Here is a 20,214-nt window from a genome sequence, read left to right on the forward strand (position 1 = left end):
GCTCTTAAAATCCTTGCTTCTTCCTGTCTGGGTATTATTGGACTGGGCAGAAGTAAGCTAAGACTGTATTAAAGACCACAATCAGATTCTACCAGGAACAAACCTGTCGCCAAAAAAATTTGATTTATTTAGCTTGTTTATTAAGCGAGAACACACACCAGAGAAACCATGAGGTATCTTGGTAAGAGGGACTTGGAAGAGCTTATTTTAGGATTTGTGTTTGTGCTAAGTGTCTCTCAGTGGGATTTCAGGAAGTGGGGAACTGTTTTGAATTGGACACAATCAAGAAGCAGGAACAATTTGAGTAGAGATGGGAAGGAAGTGAGGAAGCAAGCCACAGGGATATCTGGAGGAAGAGTGGTCCCAATATGGAACAGCAGCAAGAGGACTGGCTCTGAGACAGAAGCAAGCTTCACTTCAATACTGCAAGGCCAGTGTGATTGGAGCATGGACAAGAGGGGAAATGGTGAGAGATGACGTTGACCGTGGTAACAACTCTAGATTTTATTCTAAATGTGATGGAAAAGCTGTTGAATGGTGGGGATATTTTTTCGGGGGAGATAATGTTTGCATTTTAAAAGACATTTTGGCTGCTGGGTGGAGAGTAGACTGGGGCAGGGTTGGGGTAAGGTTGAAGGTAAGAGGAAAAGCAAAGATGGGACTTGCTGTATGCATGGCTTGAAGATAGGTTTTTGGTCTCTCAAGTCTTGCTATCGTAATCTGTTTCATGGATCACCATAATTCATTTACTCAGTCTCTTACTGATGGACATTTAGACTGGTCTCAACCCTTTTGCTTTTAGAAAGAAAAAAAAAATGGAGCAATGAATATCCATTGTGTTCAGGTTCCAGTGTATCTGTAGGATTATTCCAAAAAGTACAAGTGCTGGTTACAAATTATTTCCCATATTGAAAGTAAATCTAGTGAGCTAATTCTCATCTTAAGCCCAAAGAAACACATTTATTTATTCTTTGCCACACCACTGCCTACCCCACCCACATCAGTTTTCACGTCTATAAATATTCCCAGTCTAGCGAGTTTCCGCCTGCGGCCCTGTCCTCTCCCAGAATGGTGTCCATCAGACTACAGAGAGAGAAACTGAGGCACAGGCAGGATCCGACGCTCAGCTCCTCCCCCGGCCTTGCTGTCCTCCTTTCCCTCAGCATTCCCCTCCTTCTCCCTTTACTTGGGGCCAAGTTCCAGAATGCCAAACCCCACCGAGTCCTTCACCGCTTAAAGACCCGACTCCCGATCGGCTTTCCCTTCTCCGCCCGCTAGGGGGCGGCGGAAGAGCACGCGAACCTTCCTGGTCCCCTCTGAGCCGCCGTAGCGCAAGCCGCGGGAGATCGGCAGCTCTGGTTGCCGAGGCAACAGGCTCCGCGGCGCGCTGCGGGCGCCTGGCAGCCCGGGGGAGGCGCTACGGGCCGGCGGCCCGAGCTCGACGAGGCGGTGGGACGGCAGGTGAGCAGGGGCCGAGCCGGCAGTCGCGGCCCAAACGCGCCGCCCCGGTGTTGATTCGTTCCAGGGAGCAAGGGGCTGGGTGGCGAGGGACCCCCGGGAAGGAGACTGGAGCTGGACCCTTATCCCCTCAACGGCGCCGGGGCGGCACCCCCTCATGCCCTTTAACTCTGCCTGGCGCTGGCGTGGAGTGTGCTTTTGGCTGTTCGTTATATTTGGGGGCCATTGCTTGACCTGACCCGAAAGTTTCTTTAAGAAGGAAAAAAACCCTTCTTATTTGGGGACCGGGGAGTAACTTGAAACTGCAGAAAATGTACGCCTGTGCGACTCTTCTGGGGCCAGAGAAGACTGATTGACTTCTTTGTGCATCAGTTTTCCCATCTGCAAATTGGGGACCGTGATAACACCTGTCTTATGAGGCTACTGCAAAGTAAATTTATATTTAAAACCCTTGCAGGGAAGTGCTCGATACTGGGAAGCTTTTATTATTACTACTACTGGCATGCCTCATTTAATTTGTGCTTGGCTGTATTGCGCTTCACAGGTGTTGCCCTTTTTACAAATTGAAGGCAAGGCCCTCCACTAGCAAAAAGATTAGGAATCGATTGATTGCGATACTCGCTATATTGCAGCGGTTTGGAACCCAGCCCACAATATCCCCAAGGTATGTCTGTGCTTTAAGGAGGTCCAACACGGAGCGTGTTTAGTGAGCCATGGCCTGGGCTGAACTCCAGGGGTAAAAAAGTGAATGGAATCTTGTCCTCAGAGAACTCCACAGTTTTACTGCATAAATAGGACTTGGTTGTGACTCATGCTACAATTTTGGACATACGGGGAACTGTGGATGCACAGAGAAGGCAATGAACCCAGATTTCCGGAGATGAGGTTGGGGTGAATGGTCAGAGAGAGATCCCAAAAGAAGATGACTTCCCAAAATGAGACACGAAGGCTGCTTTTGTATTGGCCAGAAGATGAGGCTGGTGAAGTTCACGGTACTCTAGGCAGAGAGAGCAGTGTGTGCAAAGCCCTGGGAAGAGAAGGCAGGCTTCTTGGGCATCTGTACGGATTTTGCAGGCTGGCTAGAGACAGATTCTGAGAAGTGGAAGGGGTCTGTCTAGTTGATGTTTGAGAGATAAACAGGTACCCCTTCTGAAAGACTTTCCTTGTAGCTCCTTGTAAGTTTTGAGGAGTTTGGACTTTATCTTGAGGGGCACTGGGGAGCCATCAGAGGATTTTAAGCAGGCAGTGCGTGTTGTGAGGTTTTGATGGGGGTAAGGTTTCAAAAAGATCAGGGCTGTTTTTGTTGTTCTCTTTTGGTGTCATCACTCCTCCAACCTGCTCTTCACATTGCAGTCATTCATTTATGGTGATTCAAAAAGTATTTATTGCACATCTACTATGTGCCAGGCATTGTGTAAACAGTAAGGAATCTGGTCCCTGCCCTCAAGGCATGTCTTCCAAACGTGTTTAAAGGTACCATTCATGGAGATGAAAGCAGTCCAGTACCACTGGAGCTTAATCAATATGGGCAGAGACCCATCCAGAGAGATTTAAAAAGGCCCAGATCATTCAGGGCCACTGTGTTGCACACTCTTGGAAGAACCATTCACTTAGTCTACACCAAGAAGAAATGGCCGAGGAATAGGAAGCAACCTAGGATTGTGTAGTAATGAAACCCAACTTTGCTGGTTTGGGATTTCTGCTGCTGAGATTTCAAATTACATAAACATGAAAATGTGTCCTTTGGATAAATAAATATAGAGGTCACTTAGGGACCTAATTGAGAAGATTTGGTGAAATGGTGGGGGTGGAATCTCTAATACCGGCAGCCTCCAAAGGTTCAGTGCAGTATATCAGTGGGATGAGGAGTGAGTGGGATGTGAGAAACTAAAGACAAAAGTGTAGGCAGCTGAAAGAAGTTTGTGAAGGGGAAGAGAGAGAAGGCTGGAGAGCGAGCGATTGGGGAATCAGGTGAAGCCTTTTTAAGCATGAAAGAGACGTGAGCAGATTTAAATACTGATGGCAAAGAGGGAGAGGCTGAGAAAAAAACAGGAGATGAAGGGTAAAGTCAGTAACACAACCTTCCTGAGAAGGTGAGCGTGGATGAGATCCTTAGCACAGATACTTTAAAACGAGCCTAATGGCTTCTACTTTTTTGGAGAAGTGGGAAGCAAGGTAAACGCCAGAAAGGAGCGCACCAGTTTAATGCCAGAAGAAAAGAGAAATAAACGTTGCAAGTGTGGAGAGAACGTTATATTTTCATTATAGCGGACATTTATTGAGCTATCATTGTGTTAAGCACTTTTCATGTACCAGTCTCAGTGAGCGTAATCTTTGCAACAACGCTGTGAGACCATCTCCGTTATAATTTCCAGCTATGGATGAGGAGACTGAGGGAAAGTGCTTACGCAGGATTTGAATCCAGGTCTGCCTGACCCCAGAGCTTTTAGTCTTAATGACAACCTAGAGGACATGGTGGTCTACCTATGATATGATGATTATCCACTGAGAAAACGCAACAGAATTAAGTTAAAAATAAGTACGATAGGTTACGTGAACAAGCAGCTACAAGATAGACAAAGAGCAATTGCTTTATGCGAGCGATCATCAGAAAATGTAATTGTAGGAGAAATGACAATAACAACATGAAAAATAAATATGTAGGAGTAAACTTTAAAATAAATGTGTCCAAGGGCCGGCCGAGTGGCCCAGTTGGTTAAGAGCTTGCTCAAGAATGGGAGCTCTGAGTCTGAGCAACAGGGTTGCTGGTTCGATTCCCGGCCCGTGCTGAGCTGCTGCTGAGCTGCCAACAGGTGGCAGGATGGCTCAGCGAATGAATGAATGAATCAATGAATGAATCAATGAATGAATCCAGGCTTGCCAAATAGAACAAGAGTTGCCTGGAGATACCCAAAAAAGGGCATGTAAAAAAACAGATGTCTATTTTAAGACATAATGAGAAAATATGCAAAGGTGTTGACTATCATGTTTTGGTAATATTGGAAAACTACAAACAGACTGGTTAAATTATGGTTCAGTCATATGAAGGGTACTATCAGCCATTAAAGAGTGAGGTGGGAGATAGATAGATATATATATATATATATATATATATATATATATATATATGAGAAAGATGTTTAACATATGGTTAGGTATGAAAAGCAGATTACAATATGTTCCTATTTTTTATTTTTTAAATGCATACATATGTATTTATAGGAAAAGTGTCTAGAAAGATTAGTTCTGTAAAATTTTTTTATTTGTAATTATGGTAAAATACCTATAACATGAAATGTATCATCTGAACCGTTTTTAAATGTACAGTTTGGTAGTGTTAAGGATATTCATATTGTACAGTCAATCTCCAGAACTTTTTCATCTTGCAAAACTGAAACTGTACCCATTAAACATCTCCCCATTTCCCCCTCCCCCAGCCCCTGGCAGCCACCACTCTACTTTCTGTCTCTATGAATTTGACTACTCTAGATATTTCGTAGAAGTGGAATCATACAATATCCGCCTTTTTGTGATGGGCTTATTTCATTTAGCATAACATTTTCAAGGTTCACCTATGTTGTAGCATGTGTCTTCCTTTTTAAGACTGAATAATCCATTGTATGTATATAAACATTTTGTGTATATGCATTGCATGTATATATACATTTTGTTTATCCGTTCTGTGGGTGGACATTTGGGTTGCTTCTTCATTTGCGCTATTGTGAATAATGCTGCCATGAACATGAATGTACCAAAAAGCTCTTTATGTCTGTGTCATGAGATCATGGGGAAATTTTTATTCCTTTCCTTACCGCACTTTTTCTTTTTTATGAACATGAATTGCTTTCATAATCAGAAAAAGCAATAAGGATATATCCTGTTTGGGAAGATGGGGGAGTAAAGGTTAAAAAAAAAATGTCTGATCTAGGGCAGTGGCAGCAGGAATGGGATGGAGAGGGCAGATTTGAGAGACGTTTCAGGAGAATCAATAGGACTTGGGTGGAAGAGGAAGCCTTCCCTGCCTGTAGCTAGAAGGAGGGGTCAGTCCCGGAGGAGGATGGAAATATGGCTGGAGAGCCACCTGAGCCTTTGTTCCGGAGTTTGCACTTTTTCCTGAAAGGAGAGGGAAGCCATTGAATGGAAGGGAAATGACTTAATCATATTTACATTATAGAGAGATCTCGCTCTGCCCCCCTCCGACCCACTCTGCAAGCTGAAGCCAGATTGTGCCAAATTTCCCTTTGTGTTCCTTGAGACTTGAACCTCTGTTAATTTCCTTTCACTTGAGATGAAGCGTTAGTGCTGGAAGATACATGTCTATTCTTCTAAAAGTACCTGGAATATTTTAAATTAAGTCTTATTTAGATTACATTGATTCCTAATTGTGTTCAGTTTTATCTCAACAACACTTAGCCTCCTGTAAGTTTACTTTCTATCGTTTAGTAGGGGAAATGCGAATAATTGGGAAAGTAAACGAAATATAAACAGCTGAAGTTAGAGGACTTCAGTGTATTGCAGATACCTTTGACACTGTCCTTTTGGGAGGAAGGGGCCAATATGAAGTGAACAGTGTCATATTAAAGAGTTACTACAAAACCCAAATTAAATGAATTCAGCCCATTACCATTTCTAGTCCCAGAAATATAATCTTTGCTTCCAGAGCAATGCAGAAAGAGACCTAAGTGTTGTGCTAACATTTGTAGTAGTTTTGTGGTTTATGAGAACTGGATTTCCAAAAGGTGTGAATCCATGATCTCCTTTCATTCCTCTCAGCAGTTCAGTGAAGTAGGGATTATCATTCCCGTTTTCAGATGAGAAAACTGAAGATCAGAGGTTTCAAGAGATCTCCCAGGTCCTGCATTTAATAAACCCTGGTGTTTGAATCTAGGTTTCGTTATTTTCTTTTTACATTATAGCTTTTTGTGGAAAAATTTAAACATATACAAGAGTACAAAGGATAGTATAATACCTTATACCCACAACCCAGTTACAATAGGTATGGTAAATTTTATTTCATATATAGTCAGTTTTATTTCATATATGCCCCCCCACACACACTCTCTACCTTGGATTATTTTAAAGCAAATCCTAGACATCGTATCACTTCATTCATAAGTACTCCAATATGCATCTCGAAGAAATAACAGCTTTTTCTCTCCCTTTGTTCTCTATAATCACAGTATCATTATCACACCTAAGAAAATGGACAGTAGTAATTCTTAAATATTACCTAATATCCATTTGGTATTCAGTTTCTTCAACTATCTCATAAATGTTTTATGCCATTGGTTTGTTTGAATTGGAATCTAAACATGTTCCACCTATTACATTTGACTGTGTCTTCAGCCTTGATCTATATAGCAATTTCTCCTCTTTTTTTTTTTTCATCTGTTGAAAAAAAATCAAGTTGTTTGTCCCGTAAACTTGTCACATTGTGGATTTGGCTGATTGCTTTTCTTTAATGTGACCCTCTAGTCCCTTAATGTAATTAAGGTATTTATTTTGGCCCTTGTACTTAATCGGTGATGGTGTGTACCACATCCGCAGGCAGTAAAGGTCTCGTTCTCTCTCTTAAAATTGGCCATTGGGGTCAGGCATTGTTTGCCCGGTCCATCCATTATAACTTTCTGCTCAGTCTTTCACGGAATGGTTTTAGCAGTTATTAATGGTCATTGCCTAGATCTATTATTTCGTTAGGGATTGCAAAATGAGTCCAGGTTTTCTGATGCCAAGTCATGTGCTGCTCTGTTAAATTCCACTGTCTCAATTCAAGAAAGCCTTTGCACACTGTCGTATTCTCTACCCTGGCAGGTGAGAAAAATCCCTCCGTTTAATTTTTATTTTTAATTTTTTTTTTTAAAGACAAACGAACAAACAGAACCTGTATGCTCTGTCCAACACCGGTTGCTCCCAACATTGCTTTCCTGGGTTGGTTTTATGTACTGATGAAACCACAGCGTGAAGGGCTGCCTATATCAGGGATTTTCAAACGCTAGGTCCTTACACATTTGGTAGGTTGAACGATTATTTGGGGGAAGGACTCCATCATGTTTTTTAATGAAAAAACAGAATAGAAAGAACAGAAAAAAAAGTGTACATCTCGTATAGTAAGAATAAGCTTTGTTATGTAAAACTTTTGTGTCAGCTCTTTTGATGTCTTAGCCATGACATAAAATGTATTTTTTATACGGGGTCATGGTCAAATCATATTGTTTCAGTGTTCTGATGATCACCCTGAGATATAGCAGGTTTCTCAGCCAAAGATTCAGTTATGTCCAAATCTGCCACTTATGAAATAGTACAGCATGTTGACACATTTTAGAATTTCCCTTAAAGGCTTTTTTGGGTGATTGCCAGTTAGCCAAAATTACACGACCCCCTATAACCTAATCCTGTAGTAGTCAAGTTGCATTGCATACATGAAGAAATGTGAACTCTCTAGAGATTTCCCCATATACTGATATGTTTGATTCTCTGTTACCCTTGAGGTAGGGTGCATGACTCCAGCCAGCACTGGCATCATTAAAAGGCATGCTGGCACCTCCTTCATATGAGTTGGCTGGGAAGGGGAAACAAGTCAGGCCTGCGCAGGCGGAGAAGCTGAGCCCTTTGGCTGGCTTCTGGGGCATGGGAGTGGGGTGGGGCAGCCAGACCTCCCATGAACACAATGGAAACAAAAGTAGCCCCAGTATTGTTCCTGCCTTAATCAGTATTGGTTTAGGGCATGAGCGGGTGGGATATTTCATGACACCAGGGATGCGATGCGGGACTAGGAAATGCAGATATTGGACTACAGTGTACAGATAACACTTTAAAGCTGTGGAAACGGGGGTTCAGAGAGTGTAAGTTGCTCAGAATCAGCCAGTAAGTGGGGGAGCCAAATTTCTAAGCTTTACTATGTATGTCCTGGAAATATTTTGAATAAATGTATGATGTTGAATAAGTTCCTTAATAATAGTACCTACTGCATAGAGATGTAAGGATTGAATATGTAGTTAAAGCAGTTAACACAGTGCCTGGCTATGAGAACCACTCAGCAAATATTAGCTGCTCTTATTATTTCTTAAATATGTTCTCCAGTGTTGAATAGTTAAGCCTCTTGCTACTGGAAACCCTGCTCAGTTTCGTATTTCAGTTGCTGCCCTTGCTTCTAGATGGACTGGCGGCATTGTCTTTTTTATTGAAAAATGATCAGCAGCTTCCTTTGGGTTGAGGCCACTAATAGCTACAAGGTCCTAGAGAGAAATTAGCACCTAGTTGGGGTGGCTCTGAAAATGGTAGGATTTGGGGGAGATATACAAGCAGATGATCACTGCCTTTTGAACAAAGAAACTGCAAAATGGTTTGCACATAAAGCCCTTTTTTTTGTTTTTAATTTAATTTTTACTTTTATCAAAGTAATAAAACCTTAATTCTATTGTCACATTCTCTATTTGGGGATCTCAGCTGCCTGGAGAAGGACAGTATTATATACATAACATTTAAAAATATAAACTCTGAGTTTTCATAAACAATTATTATGATAATATTTAGCACATGAGGTAGATTTGGGTGGTGGTTTTTCTCACTGGTTCTCCATAGCCAGTTACTTATAAGACTAGGCTGTGTTTGTTATTTGCGTATTTGTATCAAAGCTTAGCAGTCTACTACTTCCTGATCGTATTTTTACAACCTAAGAAAATAAGTACGTGTATTATTTTAAATTCGTTTATCTGAACCATAGTGTTACTGGAGAGGGGGGCCCCTCTCAGCAAGATGTTCGGGTTTGGCTCTCACACCTGGGGTTGAACCCCGCAGAGCCTGGGCGGAGTGTGGGCTAGCTTTCCACACCAGGAGTCGAACCCAGGCCTCGGGGAAGAAAACTGGGAAACTTAGCTGCTACGTTGCTGGGGATTGGGCCTTCCTTGGCACGGTGTCCAGGTTTCTTGGCGTCTTGAGCAAAGAATTGAACGAGACACAGAGTAAAGTGGTAAAAAAAAGTTTATTAGAAGAGATAGTACACTCCAAAGAATTAGGAGCGGCCCCGAGCAAAGGCAAGGCTCAAGAGGCACAAAAGGCTCAAGGGGCAGCAGTTTGCAGGATCCTGGGTGTTTTATCTTTTTTTCTCTGGCTGTTCCTCTCCAGGCACAGGACCACTTGATTGACACCTGTGATTGATAAGGGGCAATTACCTCACCCTCTTAGTGCATATCCTTTCCCAGAGTTCAGTCTGTTATAATGATATTAATAAACTTCTGGGCATATGTATGATATTATAATGTTGGTATAATGAGGCTAGGGTGAGATGGAGGTCATGGTGACCTCTAACAATGGTTAATGCTTAGGGCAGATAAGGGAAGAATTTGGGAGGTCTCCAGGCGGTGCTCCCCATAGATTGTGTTGGGTGTGCAGGAATGCAGAGACCCAATTACCTGTCTCTAACTGCCTGCCTTGTTTTCCCTGAGAGACATGATCCCCATAAATCTCTGTGGGGAGTTGAGAGACAGGAGGTCTTTTCTTCTGTATCTGCTTCAAGCTGAGAAGGGAGGTAGAGCTGTCCCTGCCTATTGAGGGAATTCACGAAACTCTCGCCCTATCTGTTCTTAAATAAAAAAAGAGGGAGTCTCATATCTGCCTTGGTCGGGGTGCACTGGAAGCCTTGCTGGGACATAATTCGTATCCTGACAGCCCCTAGATGAGGAGAGACTGATGTTAGTTAATAAATTAGAGGCACTGGCTCCAGGGATGGGACTCCAAACCCATTCATCTTAATTCCAGGTGACATTTGTTCACCCAGTAGTTAAGTCTGGACTGGCTTGGAGGAGTGTAAAAACCCATTTGATCTCTGGGATGGCATTTATTTATCCAAGAGTTAGGTCTGGAATGGCTTGGGGGAAACCTGGGCTGCAATGATTCTAGCTCACAGGCTTTTAAGTAGTTATTAAGCAGGGGTGAGAAACGTTTTGTGATTTAGGCCAGGAACAATCTTTAGTTCAGGATTTAGAAACTGATTAGAAAAGTGATTAAAACCAGGGACTAAGGAGCTAAGAAACTAGGGAAAAGGAGCCTTAAAATTCCTATCGGGAGGGGGCTCTCCTGTATCAATAGTACCTGTTTCCTTGTGGTCTTTAAAGTAGAGCCTGAGATATTAGATCTTTTCACTTTAGGTTATTTTCTTACGAATAATCTATTAAAGCTGAAGGCACCATGATTAAAAGTAATTGAAACCTAATTAAAATGATATTTCCAGGGAGGCTAATAAAATGGCATAGCTTTTCCTATAGTCATTGTTCTCTTTTAGGCGATATTTGGTAAGTTCCAGAACTCATAGGAATGCGGTCATATAGTGGGAAGAAGAAGAACTTGAGTTTCAGGCAGATCAGGGCAAGGGTCTTCTAGTCCCAGCTCCCTTCTCTGTAAAATGCCTTATGAAGTTTTTTTAGAGTTACCTATTACAAAACTTGGCCACTAGAAGGGGCTTAATAAATGTGAGTTATCTTTTTTTTCCCTCCCACTCCCAACTCTACTGTGTGCTTCTACTTACCAAAAAAGAAAGTTAAAGAAAAGTTGATGGTCTAATCCTAATTTCCAACATGTTAAACGTATGTAGTTATATTGCTCTCTTGTGTACATAGGTTTAACACTCACTGGTTCTTGATGATGTTTGCATGTTATATGTGGCACATAGTAAATGCGGTGACCATACTTCCAAACCAAAAAATTAGGACTTGTGGTTAGATGAATAGAGTATTCTGAGAGGGTCAAGAGAACAGAATATTTAAAACTAGTGCAAAAGCAAAACAAAAATAAACAACAAAAAGCAAAAAAAAAAAAAAAAAAGAAAAAAGGAAAGAAAGTAAAAGTGTAGCCTCAGAGAATCATAGATGTGTTTTTATGTCTCCTACGGAGGCAGTACAAAGCCATGGATAGAGGCACTGGAGTCCTTTGCCATGAGTTCCCGGCACTTTCTACTGTCATGCATGCGTTACTTAACCTTTCTTTCTAAGCTTCCGCGTTTCCTGATTTGTACAATAAAATGGATGTAGTGAGAGTTCCTTGTCTCTTGTGAGGATTGCATGAGATAAAGAGCTCAGCACAAGGCCTAGCAGGTAGTAAGCAGGTAGTAAGTACTTAATGTATAAGTGTTAACTGTTGTGATTATTATAAGGCTTTTGAAACATGTACACTTATTCAGTAACCTTTTTTTGTAAAAGCCTATACGAAAAGCTCTTCTAAAATAACTCAGTATTGGGGAATTTACTGTATAATAATTTACCGGGCCTGGTATGAAAAAGGCACAGAAATATTTTGACGAACCAGTGCCTAACTTTGCATGTCCACTGGGAAGGCCTGACTTATCTGCCTTTCTCACGATATTTGAATAACTCTTAACGCCTATCCCATTGCCTCTAAGATGATCTCTTTGTCCTGTGGATATTTTTTGGCTCGTATAATGTGTACTTGTCCCAGAGGCAGGACAGACTTCAAGATTAACTTCATCCGCTGTCTCAGGCTTCTTTCTGTAAGATGCTCTTGGCTGTTCCCTCCCAAGGGTGTCAGCTTCATCCTTAGGCCAGCAACAAAATACCTACAGCTGTTCTGGGCCCTTGATCCAAGTATGGCACCCACCAAAGGAATAGAAAGAGCCCCTCTTCCTCTGTTCTCCTAAGTGAGAATTTTAAGCCCCTACAATACTAATTGTAGCCTCTCACTGTCTTGAATTGGGCCATGTGCCCGTGCAGAAACCAAGCCCTGTCACGAGGCCAATGCCATACCTTATTGCCTTAGGCCTGTTTTTCTGAGCAAGTCATTTATGGGGGAGAGGGGAGAAAGGGGTGGGGTGTGAAATTATCTTTAAGGCCAATCAGGAACAGAATTGTGTTTCTGTTAGGAAGGATGTTTTTCTGTGAGTAGGAGCAATGGACGCTGAGTAGATGGGTCGGCTAGGAATTGTGTTGGCTGCTGATAAGAGTGCTTTAAGTAATACAGGTTCTTTTTCTTTTCAAACACGTGAAGTCCAAAGTAAGGAGCCTGTTGCTGGGATGGCAGTTCCACAGTGCCATCAAGCAGTGTGGATCGTTCTTTCTGCTTCACCATCCTTATCACAGGGCTGACACTCTCGTGGTCACCTTGTGGCCACAGGTGGGCTTCTGGTTCTCTAGCCGAACAGTCCTTCCACGAGGCAGGAAAAGGTGTGAAAGGGGAAGGCAAAGGACACCCTGGAAAGCACTGGAAGGCCCAACAAACACATTCAGTTGACAGCACATTGTCACTTCTTCTCTGTGAGGGAGGCTGGTGAATGTCGTTCCTTAGCTGTTCCCGACAACTTAGGGATTCTGTTGCTATGGAAGAGAAGGAAGATGGCTGTCAGCTGGCCGTGTGCAGTGCCCACCACAGAAAGCAACCAGCAATGTCTACTGGACCCTCCTCTTGGAGGAAACCACAGTTTTCTATATGTTTACCGTTTTTCTAGTCATGACTTTTCAATCAAATACTAATGAGATTAGGCTTTATGTAGTGTCTTATGATTTATCTTTTCCATTTAGCCACATCGTATGTACCTTTTCGTATCAGTTCATATGCGGTAGAAGCTTCTTAACCAGACTCCATTTAACGACTGCTAGGTTAACAGATCCTCTTCATTCTCACTGTACAGTGTCGTGTGTAATGCCCACTGCCCCGAGCGTTCTCGGCTAGTAAACAGCTCCGTCATGTTGTCCAGTACAATAGCCAAGGGTCACGTGTGTCTGTCTAAATTACATTTAAAATTCAGTTTCTTCACCTCAGCGGCCACAGTGTGCCTAGTGGTCACTGTACGGGACATCTCTTTCCGAGGTAGAACTTCTACATCATCGCACACGCTTCTCTTGAACAGCGCTGCAGCTCGCACTCATTTGGTTTTAGGGAGTTTTAGTGTAGTGATTCAAATCATCACCTTGGAACCAGACTCCCCACGTTAGAAATCTCCCTCTGCCATTTACTAGATGTGCGACCTCAGGCAAGTTACTGAACTTCTCTATGTCTCCGTTTCCTTATTTGTAATGTGATGGCCACGTGGTACCTCGTCTCTGAGGATTAAAGGGTTGGGTTAATATATGTATTAACAGAGTGCTTAGAACAGCGCCTGGCCCGTATTAAACACATTGTTAAGTGTTTCCCTTGATGATGGTCATGTCAATCATGTGAACAGTCAGGTAAGTTTTTTTATGCCAGTTTTACTCGTTATTGAATTACAAAGCAACTAAGTGTTAATTAATGAAATATGAGGACGAAAAGGGGGGGAAAAAGACATTGTTTTTGTGAAACATAAGTTGAATGCGTTTGAAAGACCTAGTAAAGATAAATGACAAAAAAAGCTGCTGTCAAATTATAGTGGAAGAGATCTCTGAAAAGATGGAGGACAAAAATTCATCAAAATGTAGAATTTTGCCTTTAGGCTTCTTTTCACAAGTGGCATTCTTTTCCAGTGAAAGCCGGCACTCACAGACGAGCATCATGGGTGTGATTCATGCAGGAACTTGAATTGCTAGAACTTATTCTCAAGAAAAAGCCTTGGTTTTTTTATCAAGTATTTGACAAATGAACATGCATTATTTTTAATGATTCCTCTCTTTAACCGGCTGTGGTTTTTTTTTTGTTTTGTTTTGTTTGGTTTGGTTATTTGCTTTTGGTGAATTCTACCATTATTAGTCCTCATTACATCAGGGAGAGTGCTTCTTTATTTCTTTTTGAATTGCTGTGTGTGGACTACTGTGCATCAATTGAAATGAATATTACCAAACCCTATTGTTGGACATTTACATTGTTTGTAAGTTTTTAGTGTTATGTATAACTGGTGTTTTGGTGATTTTCTTTCCAGCTAAATCTTCTGTAGTAAATATGTTTTGTTTGTTTTTTTGAAAATTTAATGGGGAACAGTGTGTTTTTCCAGGACCCATCAGTTCCAAGTCAAGTAGTTGTTTTCAATCTAGTTGTGGAGGGCGCACCTCAGTGGCCCATGTGGGGATTGATCCGCAACCTTGGTGTTATGAGCCTGTGCTCTAACCACCTGAGCTAACCGGCCGCCCAGTAAACATGTTTTGATTCTAGGACTTCAGAGGACCTCTGCCCTCTTCACTGAGAGGCCTGGGTTTCAGACTGGAAACCATTATCATACCATAGAAGTTGTGATTTTGGGTCTATCTCCATTTCTTCTTGTGGGCCACTCGCCTCGCTGAGTTTAGATAATGTTTAGTGTTTAATACACCAAAAAGTTTGGACTGCCCCAAAGAGCTCCGTGTAATGGAATTTGTCCTGATGTGGCTCTTACCAATTCACATAGTACTTTGTTTGAACTTTTCTTTTTATAGCCTTTCTCATAAATAGTCCTCCTCTGTAATTATTTTTGCATTTGTTTTGTGTCTCCTACTAAGCTCTTAGCTCATTGAGGACAGGAGTCCTTCATTGGACCTTTATTTATTCTAACATAATGGGCGCTCAATTTATGTTTGTGGAACGAGTTTTTCTTACGACATAGTCATCTCCCACAATACTTCCTTTAAATTCGCTGTTAGTGTAGGCTAGTCTTCTAGCCTCTTCAGTAGGTCAGATTCCATGTTAGAGCAAAAAAATGCTGAATGTTTATAAGGTAATTTTCAAACATAAAGGTAGAGAGAATAGTATAAAGAAACCTCCATTACCCATCATCCAGCTTCAACAATTACCAACATTTTAGACCAATTTTGATTTGGGGTGAGGGTAGAGAGAACATGAGGACTTTTGGGTGCCAATTTTAATGTGTGGGGCAAGAAGCAGGGGTGCATGGTGGGCAGGGTGGAGAAAGGGGCGGTTGGTAACCCAAAGACAAACTGACCTATATATGGTGTAGGGTTGTTGCAAAGGTTACATGAGTTGACATATGAATTGCAAAGAACAACGCTCAGCACATAAGTGCTGTCACTACTGCATAGCTTGCGGGCGCTGAGTTTGATAGCAACGACACTTACTAACCTGGTGACCTTGGACACCAACCTTTCTGAGCTGCAGTTTCTTCATCTGAAAAAATGGGAATGATAATAGCATCTTATATACCACACAGGGCACTGAGATAGTGCATGTAAAATGTGTTCTGGATTAATTAGCATTAATCACAGTTTTCCAGAGTGGTGTTTTCCTCTGGAGGGACCATGCTCCTGGAGTTTTGGGGAGTCAAGCCTATTCCTTGTATGGACTCTCATTCTGAGACTTCATAGTAGTGGACCCCCGAGTTATTTGTCAGCCTAGCAAATAAACATTATAGCACAATAAACTTCGTTTCCATTTGCAAAATGTTTGTTTCTAAAGCATGGAAATAGTTTTGCTTTATGTAGCTTGTCCATATATGCACTGGAAATGAAATACTTATCAACCAAGTTGATAAAGGGATAAAAATAGTTTTCCTAAGGAACTGTTTGCTGGGGATTCGTTTTGGAAAAATTTTGCCACAGCCATCTGTATCACCATCTTTGAAATATAAACAGTGTCTTCATTTGTCTATATTTTTCTTGCAACACTTTGCTTAACTCCTAATTAAAATAGCTTTCCCGAAGCCAGGATTCCTCTAAAAAAAAAAAATTAGTTTTCTTTTTTTTAAAATGAAGACAAAGTTTTAAACACTTCGCTGTCTCCTCAGCACTGCAAAGAATTCTAATGATGCAGGACATTCATCCAATTCCCCCCCCCCCACACACACACACATATCTGTTGAAGATAAGAATTAGTAGATACTGTGGGAAGAGAAATGGAATATCCCTAATGGTTATAATAAATTTCTGCAGTGTTTGTTTGGACAGGACAATCAGCTGTCATGTCTCTGGGGTATGAGAGTTATGTAAATCCAGGTCAGAAAGTCAGTGCCCGAAACTTAAATTCTCAGGAAGAGTTTCCCTTTCAAATGACCACTTGCAGTTAGGTTTGACTTTTCAAAACTTGGGTGGTTGTTGTTTCAGTTAGTAAAAATTTGACCTTCTTACCATTTTTTGATTTATAGCATCTGGTACTTTTATAAACTTCTTCATTCAAACAAACTAAACCCCTATTCTCTACCCTCATATGACAAAAACAAATAAATACAAAATGCAGTTTTGTTTCAGAAAGAGCAATATCCTAACACAACTATTTGTCCCCAGTGACATATGAACTCTTAGCTTTATTTCCCATAGACTGTTCTGTTTAAATGTTTTATTACACAGTCTCTTGATTTGTTTTCCTGGCATTCCAATATATTTTGTTAATATTTCTTTTCAAAGAATCCAGCACAGATCATTTCTAGTAGTCATCCAGCCAATATTGTGTTCGAAGATATGCTACTTCTAATTTAAATCTTAATTAAAATCTAATTTAAACTTTAAATTGAGAGAGTTGATAGGAAAAACTTTGGATTTTTATAATTATGAGAATTTCTTCTCTGTGATACATGTTTATGTCTCTGAGTAAAAAGGAAGTTGGAAAGGGATCTAAATGTACTCCTTGATTTTCCTTGTAATCATTGAAAAATGAAATTTAGAAATAGTTTTAGGTGACGTCAGAAACATGGCGGCATGGGGGGGGTCCCCCTTGATCTCTCCCCTTGGAATTACAAGTTTAACAGCTATAATTCAACAAAGGACTCCCTACACATCACACCAACACGTCTGAGAGATCCACGCATTGAAACATCTGAAGGTGTGTGCAGAGGAAAAAAATCATAGAATACCACCAAACTAAAATAACAGAAAGAAACACAAAGACATAGAAACAATGGAGGGGCCGGCCGAGTGGCTCAGTTGGTTAAGAGCACGAGCTCTGAGCAACAGGGTCACCGGTTTGATTCTCACATGGGCCAGTGAGCTGAGCCCAAGCTGAGCTGCCGCTGAGCTGCTAACAGGTGGCAGGATGGCTCAACTGGTGAGACCTCATGCTCCTAACAACAAGGTTGCTGGTTCAACTTCTGCATGGGATGGTGGGCTACGTCCACCCACATTGAACACAGCACCTTGAGCTGAGCGGCAGCAAGCTGCCAATGGGTGGCCGGATGGCGACTGGACTTGGAGCTGAGCTAGCTGCACCCTCCACAGCTAACATTGAAGGACAACAACTTGGCTGTTCCCCTTCCCCAATTGCCCAATAAATTCTTTAAAAAAAAAAAAAAAGGAAAGAAAGAAACAATGGACACACCGAGCTACCAGAAAGCAAAAGATAAAATGGCTATAGGAAATCCTCATAGATCAGTAATCATACTAAATGTAACCGGACTGAACTCACCAATAAAAAGGCACAGAGTAGCAGATTGGATCAAAAACCAAAACCCAACAACTTTATGCTGCCTTCAAGAGACATATCTCAGCGGCAAGGACAAATACAGAAATAGTTTTAACTTCTGAAGGACTTGAAGGATTTTATCCAGTATCTGAGACGTGTTGGTGTTTTTTTTTTGTTTTGTTTTTTAATGTGCTGGAACTTTAGGATCAATTTTTTTATTTTTCATTTCAACATATGAGGTCGGACAATTAAGTTCACGAATTCATCTTAGAAAAAGAGCTTCATACCTCTTTGCTGAATATCACTACGGTCACCTTCAAAGTACTCCTCTTAGGAAGCTATGCACCAACACACCAGCGCCTAGTCCACCCTTCAAAGCAATTTTGGAACTCTTTTTTTGGAATGGCCATTAGAGCTGTCATCATATTATCCTTGATGTCCTGAATGTCATCAAAATGTCTTCCTTTCAATATTTCCTTTATCTTGAGGTTAAGAAAGAAGTCTTTGGGGGCCAGATCAGGTGAGTAGGGAGGGTGTTCAGATACAGTTATTTGTTTACTGGCTAAACACTCCCTCACAGAATGTGCCATGTGAGCTGGTGCATTGTCATGATGCAAGAACCATGAATTGTTGACGAAAAGTTCAGGTCATCTAACTTTTTCACACAGCCTTTTCAGCACTTCCAAATAGTAAACTTGGTTAACTGTCCAGTTGACACAAATTCATAATGAATAATCCCTTTGATATCAAAAAGGGTTAGCACATTGTTGCAACAAGTTTGTGAACTTAATTGTCAGACGCGTACGTTTCATTTATTCAATTATAAACCCCACTACCATCACCACTTTGTTCCAGAAAGGCCATTTGGCAGTTCTTGATTTATTTAACCATTAAGTATGTTTCCTCATGTGTTGATGTGAATCAACTAGGAAATATTTGTAATTCTTGTGCTTTTTCATATAAAGGGACTTGAAGTAGATTCAGGACCCACACAATTTCCTTTTCCACCTTTATTTCTTCCTCTTCTGCTGAAGGTGCTGAAGGGTTTATCCCAACTGTACTGCTCCCTGGACTCCACTGATCCCTTTATTTTTCACCATTGCCAGTGGAAGCATTTGTCAATCTTATCTCAAATGCCATGTTGTTCATGGATCTTCCTTGGAACCCTACCTCAAGATACAATCTAAACTCCCCCAGCACATTCTCTCATGACGCTCACCACAGACTGTGTTGTGTTACATTTGATAGTGTGTTTTCCTTATCTCCTGTGGATATTTCAGTAATAACTTCCCAGGCCTTGTTCAAGATTCTGGAAATAGAGACACGTATGTCTCCTAGTAATCCCATTTTCCTCTAACTTTGCTTTCTTGGTAATTGGAGTGGCCTCTTACTCCCTTGGGTCCCCTGTGGTGCCTGGTACTTTGCTTTGCTTGCAGTGATTCATACATAGTTCTGAACTGGGTTGGAGATAACAGAGAAACAAGCACTTACAAGTCAGATCTGAGGTCAAATCATGGCGCTACCAACCATGCAACCTTGGGTAAATCGCTTAACCTCTGCACACTCCAGGCTCCTTATCTATAAAACGTTGATGATAATACCAATCTTACAGGGTTGTTGTAAGTTTAAAGATGGATTATATGAAGTGCCTGCCACAGTTATTGGCACACAGTAGGTGCTCATTCAGTCATTCCTGTAGGTCCCTTGAGGGAGCAGTAGGAGTACTTAAGATCGTAATTGTCTTAAAGGAAATGCTTACCTAGTCTTGGGGCTTCTCCAAGAAGACACAGGCCCTGGGGAAGGAGGTTCTGGCCCATCTTGGATGCACTGCTCCCTTTGTGGAGTGATCCGAGTCTGTGTTTTGGAACAACTTCTATAATGTATACCACCTGTTATTTGTGTATTTTTAGCAGCGGGAGTCCAGTAATCCTAATCCTGTCTGTAAAAGAGCAAACTGTTTACCAGAAGCAGAGCTTTTTACTTAATGCTGACTCACACTGACTCATCCTCATGTTCCCTCCCACCCCTCTTTAACAACCTTACAAGGGAGAGAATTTGGGGGGAATTCAGCCTGGTTACTCTTGTTTGTTTGTTTTTTCCACTTTCCAAAGATGAAGTGCTGTCATGTCATTAATTCCGCCTCAGGAAAGGCTAAAGTCTGGGCTGCCTGGAGCGGACTAGAAGGACCAATGACATGGAGCCGAACATCGCACATAAAACCTTTTCCAGACAAACCGATTCTTTGGTCTGAGATGAGACAAGTGCCTGAAATGTCCATGGACGAAACACATGTTGTCATCTTAACTGAAATCCTGTTGAATCTAGAATAAGTCTTCTCCTGAGATAAGAAACCTGAGCAGAATTAGAGCCAGAGCCATGAAGCCTTAACTGGTGGCTCTGAGATGACAGTCACACAATTTGGGCCACACGCTAGAGACAGCAAACTGGGGAAGGAAGGTTAGAGATCAGATGACTAATAATATCCTCGTGCCTTCATTCAACGTTCATTAAATGAATATT

The 20,214-nt window shown here is 41.5% G+C and overlaps 1 protein-coding gene across 3 annotated transcripts in view; it reads left to right on the top strand.

Moving 5' to 3' along the window:
- Nucleotides 1–1,361: 1,361 nt before the first annotated feature.
- The window catches only part of PKIG (cAMP-dependent protein kinase inhibitor gamma), a 78,659-nt gene continuing 59,806 nt past the window's right edge, over nucleotides 1,362–20,214 (top strand). The window contains exons 1-2 of one of the 3 annotated variants that reach the window (XM_019636954.1): nucleotides 1,402–1,461; nucleotides 2,003–2,122. The gene's annotated coding sequence lies outside the window, so the exon portion shown is untranslated. Of the gene's footprint in view, nucleotides 1,462–2,002; nucleotides 2,123–20,214 lie in introns of all 3 variants that reach the window. The other 2 variants (XM_019636952.1, XM_019636955.1) reach the window with 2 other exon arrangements.

The sequence above is a fragment of the Hipposideros armiger genome, unplaced genomic scaffold (genome assembly GCF_001890085.2).
Source record: "Hipposideros armiger isolate ML-2016 unplaced genomic scaffold, ASM189008v1 scaffold_31, whole genome shotgun sequence".
In the NCBI taxonomy this organism is placed as follows: Eukaryota; Metazoa; Chordata; class Mammalia; order Chiroptera; family Hipposideridae; genus Hipposideros; species Hipposideros armiger.